The sequence below is a fragment of the Lolium perenne genome, chromosome 3 (genome assembly GCF_019359855.2).
Source record: "Lolium perenne isolate Kyuss_39 chromosome 3, Kyuss_2.0, whole genome shotgun sequence".
Classification (NCBI taxonomy): domain Eukaryota; kingdom Viridiplantae; phylum Streptophyta; class Magnoliopsida; order Poales; family Poaceae; genus Lolium; species Lolium perenne.
In genome coordinates, this window is record NC_067246.2 from 306139774 (window position 1) to 306155236 (window position 15463).

Consider the following 15463-nt stretch of genomic DNA (forward strand, 5'->3'; position numbering starts at 1 on the left):
TAATTATTACTCCCCACATAAGCATACTTATTAATTGTAGTGGGAGCAAATTCAACAAAATAGCTATCATTATTATTCTCATCACCATAATCATCAAATATTGGAGGCATATGGTAATCATAATTAAATTTCTCCTCAATAGTAGGTGGACTGAAAATAACATAATCATCATTGTAATCATCAAATATTTTAGGCATAGTATCATCATAGCAAATTTCCTCCTCTAAAGCTGGGGAACTAAAAATATCATTTTCATAAAAACTAGCTTCCCCAAGTTTAGACTTTTCTATAGCATTAGAAATAATGGTGTTCAAAGAATTCATACCAATAACATTTCTATTAGCATGTAAATAAAGTTTCATAGGTTTTTTAATTTTCTCTTTAAACACCTCATGTCCTAACTCAAGATAAATATTATAAAGCTATCTAATTTTTTTGTTGGTTTCCATTAAGCCTAACTAGTGAAAATAAAAAAGAAACAAAAATATATAATTGCATAATCTAAAGGAAATAACTTCATGCACTCACCAACAACTAGAAAACTTAGTAGCTAGAGGATGTGAGTACCTTTTACCTTACCTCCCCGGCAACGACGCCAGAAAAGAGCTTGATGTCTATGCACGCTTTTATTCTTGTAAACAGTGTTGGGCCTCCAAGTGTAGAGGTTTGTAGAACAATAGCAAGTTTCCCTTAAGTGGATCACCCAAGATTTATCGAACTCAGGGAGATAGAGGTCAAAGATATTCCTCTCAAGAAACCCTGCAATTACGATACAAGAAGTCTCTTGTGCCCCCAACACACCCAATACACTTGTCAGGTGTATAGGTTCACTAGTTCGGCGAAGAGATAGTGAAATACAAGTAATATGGATGATTATGAGTGATAATTGCAATCTGAAATAAAAATGGCAGCAAGCAAACATGTAGCAGAACTGATTGTAAATGGTGTTTCAATGCTTAGAAACAAGGCCTAGGGATCATAGTTTCACTAGTGGATACTCTCAACAATGATATCATAATTGAATACATAAATATTATCTCTTCACTATGCTACTCTGAACCACTCTCCGGTTTGATAACAAACACAAATTCACCACGTAGGGATGCATAAGCACTCCGTAAAGTTCGCATTCCCAATCTACGGACGCCCCACACTATCACTTTGAGCATACAAAGATGGTACTAATAAGACACCACAATTCATAAGTATTTATGTAAAGTTTAGTCTAGAAGACAAACATGGTGTGCACACTATCAACTTTACACCGTGGGACAAGGTGTCCCCGGAGATCACATAATAAAACCACTTGAGTAGCATAATAGTTGAGGAATAATATCTACCTATTTAACTAGATTACAAAGCTCACGATCACATAAAGACCATATCATGGGAGAGAGATAGACCACATAGCTACCGGTAAAGCCCTCAGCCTCAGGGTAGAACTACTCCGTCCTCATCATAGGAGGCAGCAACAGCGATGAAGATGGCGATGGAGTCGATGGAGATGGCTCCGGGGGCAATTTCCCATCCCTGCAGGGTGCCGGAACAGAGACTTCTGTCCCCCGAAACTTGTCTTCGGTGACGGTGGAGCTATTGAACTTTTCGTGGGTGGAGGCTGATTGATTTTGGGTTTTCATGTCGGGAGGCATCTTATAGGCGGAAGGGCGAGGTCGGTGGGTGCCCGAGGGGCCCACACCACCCCTTGGCGCCGCAAGGGCCTGGGCCTGGGCCGCGCATTTCATGGGGAGGATAAAATTTAAAGTAAAAGAGATATTCAAGCTACTTCCACTCCGAATGATGAGGATCATCTGGTAGCTGATACCACTCCCTTGCCTTGTCCTTAAGTGACAATGGAAAGAACTTCTTCATGGCATTTTCTCTTGATAAACCTCCAACCTTAAACAACTCACAAAGTTCTTTAAGTTTCAACAAGTGATCACTTGGATGGATTGTTCCATCCCATGCATAACGTTCATCCATGGTATTTTCAACAATTTTCATAGGTATTTTAAAAGAAATACTTTCAGCAGGTTGATTTAAAATATGACAAGCATCATTAGAATTATCACATATGGGAGATAAAATATCATCCGAGAAAATTTTCTCCTCTAAAGCTAGGGGACTAAAATGATCATAAAACTAGCTTGCCCAAGCTTAGATTTTTTCATAGTATTAGCAATAATGGTGTTCAAATATTCATACTAATAACATTGCTATTAGCATGCAAATAAAGTTCCATAGGTTTTTTAATTTTCTCTTCAAACACCTCATATCCTAACTGATACGTCTCCAACGTATCTATAATTTCTTATGTTCCATGCTAGTTTTATGACATTACCTACATGTTTTATTCATACTTTATATCGTTTTGATGCATTTTCCGGAACTAACCTATTAACAAGATGCCGAAGTGCCAGTTCCTGTTTTCTGCTGTTTTTGGTTTCAGAAATCCTACAAAGGAAATATTCTCGGAATGGGACGAAATCAACGCCCACGATCTTATATTTCACGGAAGCTTCCAGAGAGCCAGAGAGGGACCAGAGGGGAGCCCTGGGGGCCCCACCTCACATGGCGGCGCGGCCAAGGGGGGCGCCCCCCTATGGTGTGGCTCCACCAGGACTCCCTCGAGGCTGCCCTTCCGCCTATATAAAGCCTCCGTCGCGAAAACCCTAAAACAATAAGCCACGGGACGAGAAAAGTTACGCAGCCGCCGCCATCGCGAAGCCAAGTTCGGGGGACAGAAGCTCTGTTCCGGCATGTCGCCGGGACGGGGAATTGCCCCCGGAAGGCATCTCCATCGACATCACCGCCATCTTCATCGCCGCTGCTGTCTCCTATGATGAGGAGGGAGTAGTTCTCCCTCGAGGCTAAGGGCTCTACCGGTAGCTATGTGGTTAATCTCTCTCTCATGTACCTCAATACAATGATCTCATGAGGTGCTTTACATGATTGAGATTCATATGATGAGCTTTGTATCACTATTAATCTATGTGCTACTCTAGTGATGTTATTAAAGTAGTCTATTCCTCCTTCATGATGTAAAGGTGACGGTGTGTGCATCATGTAGTACTTGGCGTAGGTTATGATTGTAATCTCTTGTAGATTATGGAGTTAACAATTACTATGATAGTATTGATGTGATCTATTCCCCCTTTCATAGCTTAAAGGTGACAGTGTGTATGCTATGTTAGTACTTGGTCTAAATTGCAACGGTCTATTATGCTCTAGAGGTTACTTAAATATGAACTCCGAATGTTGTGGAGCTTGTTAACTCCAGCTTGAGGGAGCTCTTGTAGCCCTACACAATGAATGGTGTTTGTTATCAAACAAGAGAGTGTATGTAGCACAGATGAGGAGAAGTTATTTATTTGTTATGTGATCAATGTTGAGAGTGTCCACTAGTGAAAGTATGATCCCTAGGCCTTGTTTCTAAATACTGCAAACATCGCTTGTTTACTGTTTTACTGCATCTTTACTTCCTGCAATATTACCATCATCTATACCACCTGTGTTTTACTATCTCTTCGTCGAACTAGTGCACCTATACATCTGACAAGTGTATTAGGTGTGTTGGGGACACAAAAGACTTCTTGTATCTTAATTGCAGGGTTGCTTGAGAGGAATATATCTGACCTCTACCTCCCCGAGTTCGATAAACCTTGGGTGATTCACTTAAGGGAAACTTGCTGCTGTTCTACAAACCTATGCTCTTGGAGGCCCAACACTGTCTACAGGAATAGAAGCGTGCGTAGACATCAAGCTATTTTCTGGCGTCGTTGCCTGGGAGGTAAGGTAAAAGGTATTCACATCCTCCGACTACTAAGCTATTTCCTAGCACTGTTGCCGGTGTGTGAGTGCTCGAAGGTATTTTCTTTAGATCCTGCAATTATATCTTTTTGTTTCTTGTTTTCACTAGTTAGGCTTAATGGAAAACAACAACAAAATGAGAGATCTTTATGAACTTTATCTTGAATTAGGACATGAGGTGTTTGAAGAGAAAATTAAAAAACCTATGGAACTTTATATGCATGCTAATGGAAATGTTATTAGTATGAATGCTTTGAACACCATTGTTGCTAATGCTATGGAAAATTCTAAGCATGGGGAAGCTGGTTTTGAGGAGCATGATATTTTTAGTCCCCCAAGCATGGAGGAGAAAATTTACTTTGATGATACTTTACCTCCTATATATGATGATTACAATGATGACTATCATATTTTCAGTCCACCTACTATTGAGGAGAAAATTAATTATGATTACAATATGCCTCCTATATATGATGATTATGGTGATGAGAATAATAATGATAGCTATCTTATTGAATTTGCTCCCACTACAATTAATAGTAATGACTATGCTTATGTGGAGAGTAATAATTTTATGCATGTAGCTCATGATGAGAATGTTTCATGTGATAGTTATATTGTTGAGTTTGTTCATGATGCTACTGAAAGTTATTATGAGAGAGGGAAACATGGTTATATGCATCTTAATAATATTAAGTTTCCCCTCTTTATGTTGAGAATTTTGAAGCTAATCGTGTTTTATCTTCCTATGCTTGTCACTTTGTTCTTCATGAATTTATTTGTGTACAAGATTCTTATGCATAGGAAGTGGGTTAGGCTTAAATGTGTTTTGGTTTTGCTTCTTGGTGCTCCTTTTGCTTCATTTTTTATTTTCCATGTGAGCATCATTAAAATCTACTGAGCCCATCTTAATGGCTATAAAGAAAGCACTTCTTGGGAGATAACCCATGATTTTATTTTTACTACTGTTTTGTTGTGTCTTGGAAGTTGTTACTACTGTAGCAACCTCTCCTTATCTTTATTTTATTGCATTGTTGTGCCAAGTAAAGTCTTTGATAGTAGGGTTGATACTAGATTTGGATTACTACGCAGAAACAGATTTCTTACTGTCACGAAATTGAGCAGCCCCGTCTGTAGGTAACGCAGAAAATTCTGCCAATTTACGTACGTGATCCTCAGATATGTACGCAACTTTCATTCAATTTGAGCTTTTTCATCTGAGCAAGTTAAGTGCCTCTAAAAAAATTCGTCTTTACGGACTGTTCTGTTTTGACAGGTTCTGCCTTTTATTTCGCATTGCCTCTTTTGCTATGTTGAATGGATTTCTTTGTTCCATTAACTTCCAGTAGCTTTGGGCAATGTCCAGAAGTGTTAAGAATGATTGTGTTACCTCTGAACATGTGAATTTTTAATTATGCACTAACCCTCTAATGAGTTTCTTTCGAGTTTGGTGTGGAGGAAGTTTTCAAGGGTCAAGAGAGGAGGATGATATACTATGATCAAGAAGAGTGAAGAGTCTAAGCTTGGGGATGCCCCCGTGGTTCATCCCTGCATATTTCAAGAAGACTCAAGCATCTAAGCTTGGGGATGCCCAAGGCATCCCCTTCTTCATCTACAACTTATCAGGTCACCTCTAGTGAAACTATATTTTTATTCAGTCACATCTTATGTACTTTACTTGGAGCGTCTGTGTGTTTTTATTTTCGTTTTGTTATTTTCATTCTCTGAATAAATTCATGCTTGTGTGGGAGAGAGACACGCTCCGCTTTTTCATATGAACACTCGTGTTCTTAGTTCTATCTTTAATGTTCATGGCGGAGTTGAAAATTGCTTCGTTAATTGCTATTTGGTTGGAGATAGAAAATGCTTCATGTGGTAATTGGTATATTGTCTTGAATAATTTGATACTTGGCAATTGTTGTGCTCATATAGATCATGTTTAAGCTCTTGCATCATGTACTTTGCACCTATTAATGAAGAACTACATAGAGCTTGTTAAAATTTGGTTTGCATGATTGGTCTCTCTGAGTCTAGATATTTTCTGGTTAAGGTGTTTGAACAACAAGGAAGACAATGTAGAGTCTTATAATGCTTGCAATATGTTCTTATGTAAGTTTTGCTGTACCGGTTTATACTTGAGTTTGCTTCAAACAATCTTGCTAGCCTAAGCCTTGTATTGAGAGGGATTACTTCTCGTGCATCCAAATCCTTGAGCCAAAAACTATGCCATTTGTGTCCACCATACCTACCTACTACATGGTATTTCTCTGCCATTCCAAAGTACATTACTTGAGTGCTACCTTTAAAATTCTATTCTTTGTCTTTGCAATACATAGCTCATGGGAAAATAGCTTAAAAACTATTGTGGTATTGAATATGTTGCTATGTATCTTATTTCTTACAAGTTGCTTGTTGAGCGGTAACCATGTTTCTGGGGACGCCATCAACTTTTACACCTTTGTTGAATATCATGTGAGTTGCTATGCATGTTCGTCTTGTCTGAAGTAAGGGCGATTTTCATGATCAAATGGTTTGAGTATGCATATTGTTAGAGAAGAACATTGGGCCGCTAACTAAAACCATGAATCATGGTGGAAGTTTCAGTTTGGACATCAATCCTCAATCTCTTATGAGAATATTATCTGTTCTTGAATGCTTATGCATTAAAGAGGAGTCCATTATCTGTTGTCTATGTTGTCCCGGTATGGATGTTCTAAGATGAGATCTATCAAAAACGAGAAATCAAATGCGATCTATCTCCTTGGACCTTTGTACAGGCGGCATAGAGGTACCCCTTTGTGACACTTGGTTGAAACATATGTTATGCAATGATAATCCGTGTTAATCCAAGCTAATCAGGACAAGGTGCGAGCACTATTGGTATTCTATGCATGAGGCTTGCAACTTATAGGATGTCTTATACATAACACATATGAATTATTACTACCGTTGACAAAATTGTTTCTATGTTTTCAAAATGAAAAGCTCTAGCACAAAAATAGTAATCCATGATTCCCTCTGCGAAGGGCCATTCTTTTACTTTATGTTGAGTCAGTTTACCTACTTATTTCTATCTTAGAAGCAAACACTTGTGTCAACTGTGTGCATTGATTCTTACATGTTTACCTACTGCACTTGTTATATTGCTTTATGTTGACAACTATCCATGAGATATACATGTTACAAGTTGAAAGCAACTGCTGAAACTTATATCTTCCTTTGTGTTGCTTCAAAACTTTCTACTCAGAATTTATTGCTTTATGAGTTAACTCTTATGCAAGACTTATTGATACTTGTCTTGAAAGTACTATTCATGAAAAGTCATTGCTATATGATTCAGTTGTTTAGTCATTATCTTTACTATTGCTTTGAATCACTTCATTCATCTCATATGCTTTACAATAGTATTGATCAATATCATGTTGGTAGCATGTCACTTAAGAAATTATCCTTGTTATCGTTTACCTACTCGAGGGCGAGTAGGAACTAAGCTTGGGGATGCTTGATACATCTCCAACGTATCTATAATTTCTTATGTTCCATGCTAGTTTTATGACATTACCTACATGTTTTATTCATACTTTATATCGTTTTGATGCATTTTCCGGAACTAACCTATTAAGAAGATGCCGAAGTGCCAGTTCCTGTTTTCTGCTGTTTTTGGTTTCAGAAATTCTACAAAGGAAATATTCTCGGAATTGGACGAAATCAACGCCCACGATCTTATATTTCACGGAAGCTTCCAGAGAGCCAGAGAGGGACCAGAGGGGAGCCCTGGGGGCCTGATGCGTGTAGTTGACACGTCCGTTGGGAACCCCAAGAGGAAGGTGTGATGCGCACAGCGGCAAGTTTCCCTCAGTAAGAAACCAAGGTTTAATCGAACCAGTAGGAGTCAAGAAGCACGTTGAAGGTTGATGGCGGCGGGATGTAGTGCGGCGCAACACCAGAGATTCCGGCGCCAACGTGGAACCTGCACAACACAACCAAAGTACTTTGCCCCAATGAAACAGTGAGGTTGTCAATCTCACCGGCTTGCTGTAACAAAGGATTAACCGTATTGTGTGGAAGATGATTGTTTGCGAAAACAAGAAAAACAGTATTGCGAGATTGTATTTCAGTATAGAGAATTGGACCGGGGTCCACAGTTCACTAGAGGTGTCTCTCCCATAAGATAAACAGCATGTTGGGTGAACAAATTACAGTTGGGCAATTGACAAATAAAGAGGGCATGACCATGCACATACATATTATGATGAGTATAGTGAGATTTAATTGGGCATTACGACAAAGTACATAGACCGCTATCCAGCATGCATCTATGCCTAAAAAGTCCACCTTCAGGTTATCATCCGAACCCCCTCCAGTATTAAGTTGCTAACAACAGACAATTGCATTAAGTATTGCGCGTAATGTAATCAGTGACTACATCCTTGAACATAGCACCAATGTTTTATCCCTAGTGGCAACAGCACATCCATAATCTTAGAGATTTCTGTCACTTCCCCAGATTCACGGAGACATGAACCCACTATCGAGCATAAATACTCCCTCTTGGAGTTACAAGCATCTACTTGGCCAGAGCATCTACTAGTAACGGAGAGCATGCAAGATCATAAACAACACATAGACATAACTTTGATAATCAACATAACAAGTATTCTCTATTCATCGGATCCCAACAAACGCAACATATAGAATTACAGATAGATGATCTTGATCATGTTAGGCAGCTCACAAGATCCGATAATGAAGCACAATGGGGAGAAGACAACCATCTAGCTACTGCTATGGACCCATAGTCCAGGGTTAGACTACTCACTCATCACTCCGGAGGCGACCATGGCGGCGTAGAGTCCTCCGGGAGATGAATCCCCTCTCCGGCAGGGTGCCGGAGGCGATCTCCTGAATCCCCCGAGATGGGATTGGCGGCGGCGGCGTCTCAGTAAGGTTTTCCGTATCGTGGCTCTCGGTACTGGGGGTTTCGCGACGGAGGCTTTAAGTAGGCGGAAGGGCAGGTCAGGAGGCGGCACGAGGGGCCCACACCACAGGGCCGCGCGGCCAAGGGGGGGCCGCACCGCCCTAGGGTGTGGCCACCTCGTGGCCCCACTTCGTCTCCTCTTCGGTCTTCTGGAAGCTTCGTGGCAAAATAGGACCCTGGGCGTTGATTTCGTCCAATTCCGAGAATATTTCGTTACTAGGATTTCTGAAACCAAAAACAGCAGAAAACAGCAACTGGCACTTCGGCATCTTGTTAATAGGTTAGTTCCAGAAAATGCACGAATATGACATAAAGTGTGCATAAAACATGTAGATAACATCAATAATGTGGCATGGAACATAAGAAATTATCGATACGTCGGAGACGTATCAGGGCCCCCAAGCTTAGTTCTACTCGTCCCGAGCAGGTAAAACGATAACAAAGATAATTTCTGGAGTGACATGCCATCATAACCTTGATCATACTATTTGTAAAGCATATGTAGTGAATGCAGCGATCAAAACAATGTATATGACATGAGTAAACAAGTGAATCATATAGCAAAGACTTTTCATGAATAGTACTTCAAGACAAGCATCAATAAGTCTTGCATAAGAGTTAACTCATAAAGCAATAAATCAAAGTAAAGGCATTGAAGCAACACAAAGGAAGATTAAGTTTCAGTGGTTGCTTTCAACTTGTAACATGTATATCTCATGGATATTGTCAACATAGAGTAATATAATAAGTGCAATATGCAAATATGTAGGAATCAATGCACAGTTCACACAAGTGTTTGCTTCTTGAGGTGGAGAGAAATAGGTGAACTGACTCAACAATGAAAGTAAAAGAATGGTCCTCCATAGAGGAAAAGCATCGATTGCTATATTTGTGCTAGAGCTTTGATTTTGAAAACATGAAACAATTTTGTCAATGGTAGTAATAAAGCATATGTATCATGTAAATTATATCTTACAAGTTGCAAGCCTCATGCATAGTATACTAATAGTGCCCGCACCTTGTCCTAATTAGCTTGGACTACCGGATCATCACAATGCACATGTTTTAACCAAGTGTCACAAAGGGGTACCTCTATGCCGCCTGTACAAAGGTCTAAGGAGAAAGCTCGCATTGGATTTCTCGCTATTGATTATTCTCAACTTAGACATCCATACCGGGACAACATAGACAACAGATAATGGACTCCTCTTTTATGCATAAGCATGTAACAACAATTAATAATTTTCTCATATGAGATTGAGGATATTTTCCAAAACTGAAACTTCCACCATGGATCATGGCTTTAGTTAGCGGCCCAATGTTCTTCTCTAACAATATGCATGCTTAACCATAAGGTGGTAGATCTCTCTTACTTCAGACAAGACGAACATGCATAGCAACTCACATGAAATTCAACAAAGAGTAGTTGATGGCGTCCCCAGTGAACATGGTTATCGCACAACAAGCAACTTAATAAGAGATAAAGTGCATAAGTACATATTCAATACCACAATAGTTTTTAAGCTATTTGTCCCATGAGCTATATATTGCAAAGGTGAATGATGGAATTTTAAAGGTAGCACTCAAGCAATTTACTTTGGAATGGCGGAAAATACCATGTAGTAGGTAGGTATGGTGGACACAAATGGCATAGTGGTTGGCTCAAGTATTTTGGATGCATGAGAAGTATTTCCTCTCGATACAAGGTTTAGGCTAGCAAGGCTTATTTGAAACAAACACAAGGATGAACTGGTGCAGCAAAACTCACATAAAAGACATATTGTAAACATTATAAGACTCTACACCGTCTTCCTTGTTGTTCAAACTCAATACTAGAAATTATCTAGACCTTAGAGAGACCAAATATGCAAACCAAATTTTAGCATGCTCTATGTATTTCTTCATTAATGGGTGCAAAGCATATGATGCAAGAGCTTAAACATGAGCACAACAATTGCCAAGTATCACATTACCCAAGACATTTATAGCAATTACTACATGTATCATTTTCCAATTCCAACCATATAACAATTTAACGAAGAAGAAACTTCGCCATGAATACTATGAGTAGAGCCTAAGGACATACTTGTCCATATGCTACAGCGGAGCGTGTCTCTCTCCCATAAAGTGAATGCTAGGATCCATTTTATTCAAACAAAAAAACAAAAACAAACCGACGCTCCAAGCAAAGCACATAAGATGTGATGGAATAAAAATATAGTTTCAGGGGAGGAACCTGATAATGTTGTCGATGAAGAAGGGGATGCCTTGGGCATCCCCAAGCTTAGACGCTTGAGTCTTCTTAGAATATGCAGGGGTGAACCACCGGGGCATCCCCAAGCTTAGAGCTTTCACTCTCCTTGATCATGTTGCATCATACTCCTCTCTTGATCCTTGAAAACTTCCTCACACCAAACTTAGAACAACTCATTAGAGGGTTAGTGATAATAAAAACTAACATGTTCAGAGGTGACACAATCATTCTTAACACTTCTGGACATTGCATAAAGCTACTGGACATTAATGGATCAAAGAAATTCATCCAACATAGCAAAAGAGGCAATGCGAAATAAAAGGCAGAATCTGTCAAAACAGAACAGTTCGTATTGACGAATTTTATCGAGGCACCAGACTTGCTCAAATGAAAATGCTCAAATTGAATGAAAGTTGCGTACATATCTGAGGATCACTCACGTAAATTGGCATAATTTTCTGAGTTACCTACAGAGAAAACAGCCCAGATTCGTGACAGCAAAGAAATCTGTTTCTGCGCAGTAATCCAAATCTAGTATGAACTTTTCTATCAACGACTTTACTTGGCACAACAAAACACTAAACTAAGATAAGGAGAGGTTGCTACAGTAGTAAACAACTTCCAAGACACAAAATAAAAACAAAGTACTGTAGGTAAAAACATGGGTTGTCTCCCATAAGCGCTTTTCTTTAACGCCTTTCAGCTAGGCGCAGAAAGTGTGTATCAAGTATTATCAAGAGACGAAGTGTCAACATCATAATTTGTTCTAATTATAGAATCAAAAGGTAACTTCATTCTCTTTCTAGGGAAGTGTTCCATACCTTTCTTGAGAGGAAATTGATATTTTATATTACCTTCCTTCATATCAATGATAGCACCAACAGTTCGAAGAAAAGATCTTCCCAATATAATGGGACAAGATGCATTGCATTCAATATCCAAGACAACAAAATCAACGGGGACAAGGTTATTGTTAACGGTAATGCGAACATTATCAACTTTCCCCAAAGGTTTCTTTGTAGAATGATCAGCAAGATTAACATCCAAATAACAATTTTTCAGCGGTGGCAAGTCAAGCATATTATAGATTTTCTTAGGCATAACAGAAATACTTGCACCAAGATCACATAAAGCATTACAATCAAAATCTTTAACCTTCATCTTAATGATGGGCTCCCAACCATCCTCTAGCTTTCTAGGAATAGAAGCTTCGCGCTCTAGTTTCTCTTCTCTAGCTTTTATGAGAGCATTTGTAATATGTTGCGTGAAAGCCAAATTTATAGCACTAGCATTGGGACTTTTAGCAAGTTTTTGCAAAACTTTATAACTTCAGAGATGTGGCAATCATCAAAATTCAAACCATTATAATCTAAAGCAATGGGATCATCATCCCCAATATTGGAAAAAATTTCAGCAGTTTTATCACAGGCAGTTTCAGCAGTTTTAGCAGTTTCGGGCGGTTTGTCGCGCTTTACATTAGAAGTGGAAACATTGCTAACACCAATTCTTTTATTATTAATAGTAGGAGGTGCAGCAACATGTGTAGCATTAGCATTACTAGTCGTGGTAATAGTCCAAACTTTAGCTACATTCTTCTCTTTAGCTAGTTTTTCATTTTCTTCTCTATCCCACCTAGCACGCAGTTCAGCCATTAATCTTATATTCTCATTAATTCTAACTTGGATGGCATTTGCTGTAGTAACAATTTTATTATGATGATTCTCATTAGGCATAACTTTCGATTTCAAAAGATCAACATCAGCAGCAAGACTATCGACTTTAGAAGCAAGTATATCAATTTTCCCAAGCTTTTCTTCAACAGGTTTGTTAAAAGCAGTTTGTGTACTAATAAATTCTTTAAGCATGGCTTCAAGTCCAGGGGGTGTGTTCCTATTATTATTATAAGAATTCCCATAAGAATTAGCATAACCGTTACCATTGTTATAAGGATATCCTTATGGCCTATAGTTATTACTAGAATTGTTCCGGTAAGCATTGTTGTTGAAATTATTATTTTTAATGAAGTTTACATCAACATGTTCTTCTTGTGCAACCAATGAAGCTAACGGAACATTATTAGGATCAATATTAGTCCTATCATTCACAAGCATAGACATAATAGCATCAATCTTATCACTCAAGGAAGAGGTTTCTTCGACAGAATTTACCTTCTTACCTTGTGGAGTTCTTTCCGTGTGCCATTCAGAGTAGTTGATCATCATATTATCAAGAAGCTTTGTTGCTTCACCAAGAGTGATGGACATAAAGGTACCTCCAGCAGCTGAATCCAATAAATTCTGCGAAGAAAAATTTAGTCCTGCATAGAAGGTTTGGATGATCATCCAAGTAGTCAGTCCATGGGTTGGGCAATTTTTAACCAGAGATTTCATTCTTTCCCATGCTTGTGCAACATGTTCAGTATCTAATTGTTTAAAATTCATTATGCTACTCCTCAAAGATATAATTTTAGCAGGGGGATAATATCTACCAATAAAAGCATCCTTGCATTTAGTCCATGAATCAATACTATTCTTAGGCAGAGATAGCAACCAATCTTTAGCTCTTCCTCTTAATGAGAAAGGGAACAATTTTAATTTTATAATGTCACCATCTACATCTTTATACTTTTGCATCTCACATAGTTCAACAAAATTATTAAGATGGGCAGCAGCATCATCAGAATTAACACCAGAAAATTGCTCTCGCATAACAAGATTCAGTAAAGCAGGTTTAATTTCAAAGAATTCTGCTGTAGTAGCAGGTGGAGCAATAGGTGTGCATAAGAAATCATTATTATTTGTGGTTGTGAAGTCACACAACTTAGTATTTTCAGGAGTATTCATTTTAGCAACGGTAAATAAAGCAAACTAGATAAAGTAAATGCAAGTAACTAATTTTTTTGTGTTTTTGATATAGCAAACAAGATAGCAAATAAAGTAATACTAGCAACTAATTTTTTTGTATTTTGATTTAGTGCAGCAAACAAAGTAGTAAATAAAACTAAGCAAGACAAAAACAAAGTAAAGAGATTGAGAAGTGGAGACTCCCCTTGCAGCGTGTCTTGATCTCCGACAAGAACGGCGCCTTTAAATTTGCTTGATGCGTGTAGTTGACACGTCCGTTGGGAACCCCAAGAGGAAGGTGTGATGCGCACAGCGGCAAGTTTCCCTCAGTAAGAAACCAAGGTTTAATCGAACCAGTAGGAGTCAAGAAGCACGTTGAAGGTTGATGGCGGCGGGATGTAGTGCGGCGCAACACCAGAGATTCCGGTGCCAACGTGGAACCTGCACAACACAACCAAAGTACTTTGCCCCAACGAAACAGTGAGGTTGTCAATCTCACCGGCTTGCTGTAACAAAGGATTAACCGTATTGTGTGGAAGATGATTGTTTGCAGAAAAACAAAAACAGTATTGCAAGAGATTGTATTTCAAGATAGAGAATTGGACCGGGGTCCACAGTTCACTAGAGGTGTCTCTCCCATAAGATAAACAGCATGTTGGGTGAACAAATTACAGTTGGGCAATTGACAAATAAAGAGGGCATGACCATGCACATACATATTATGATGAGTATAGTGAGATTTAATTGGGCATTACGACAAAGTACACAGACCGCTATCCAGCATGCATCTATGCCTAAAAAGTCCACCTTCAGGTTATCATCCGAACCCCCTCCAGTATTAAGTTGCTAACAACAGACAATTGCATTAAGTATTGCGCGTAATGTAATCAGTGACTACATCCTTGAACATAGCACCAATATTTTATCCCTAGTGGCAACAGCACATCCATAATCTTAGAGATTTCTGTCACTTCCCCAGATTCACGGAGACATGAACCCACTATCGAGCATAAATACTCCCTCTTGGAGTTACAAGCATCTACTTGGCCAGAGCATCTACTAGTAACGGAGAGCATGCAAGATCATAAACAACACATAGACATAACTTTGATAATCAACATAACAAGTATTCTCTATTCATCGGATCCCAACAAACGCAACATATAGAATTACAGATAGATGATCTTGATCATGTTAGGCAGCTCACAAGATCCGATAATGAAGCACAATGGGGAGAAGACAACCATCTAGCTACTGCTATGGACCCATAGTCCAGGGGTAGACTACTCACTCATCACTCCGGAGGCGACCATGGCGGCGTAGAGTCCTCCGGGAGATGAATCCCCTCTCCGGCAGGGTGCCGGAGGCGATCTCCTGAATCCCCCGAGATGGGATTGGCGGTGGCGGCGTCTCAGTAAGGTTTTCCGTATCATGGCTCTCGGTACTGGGGGTTTCGCGACGGAGGCTTTAAGTAGGCGGAAGGGAAGGTCAGGAGGCGGCACGAGGGGCCCACACCACAGGGCCGCGCGGCCAAGGGGGGCCGCGCCGCCCTAGGGTGTGGCCACCTCGTGGCCCCACTTC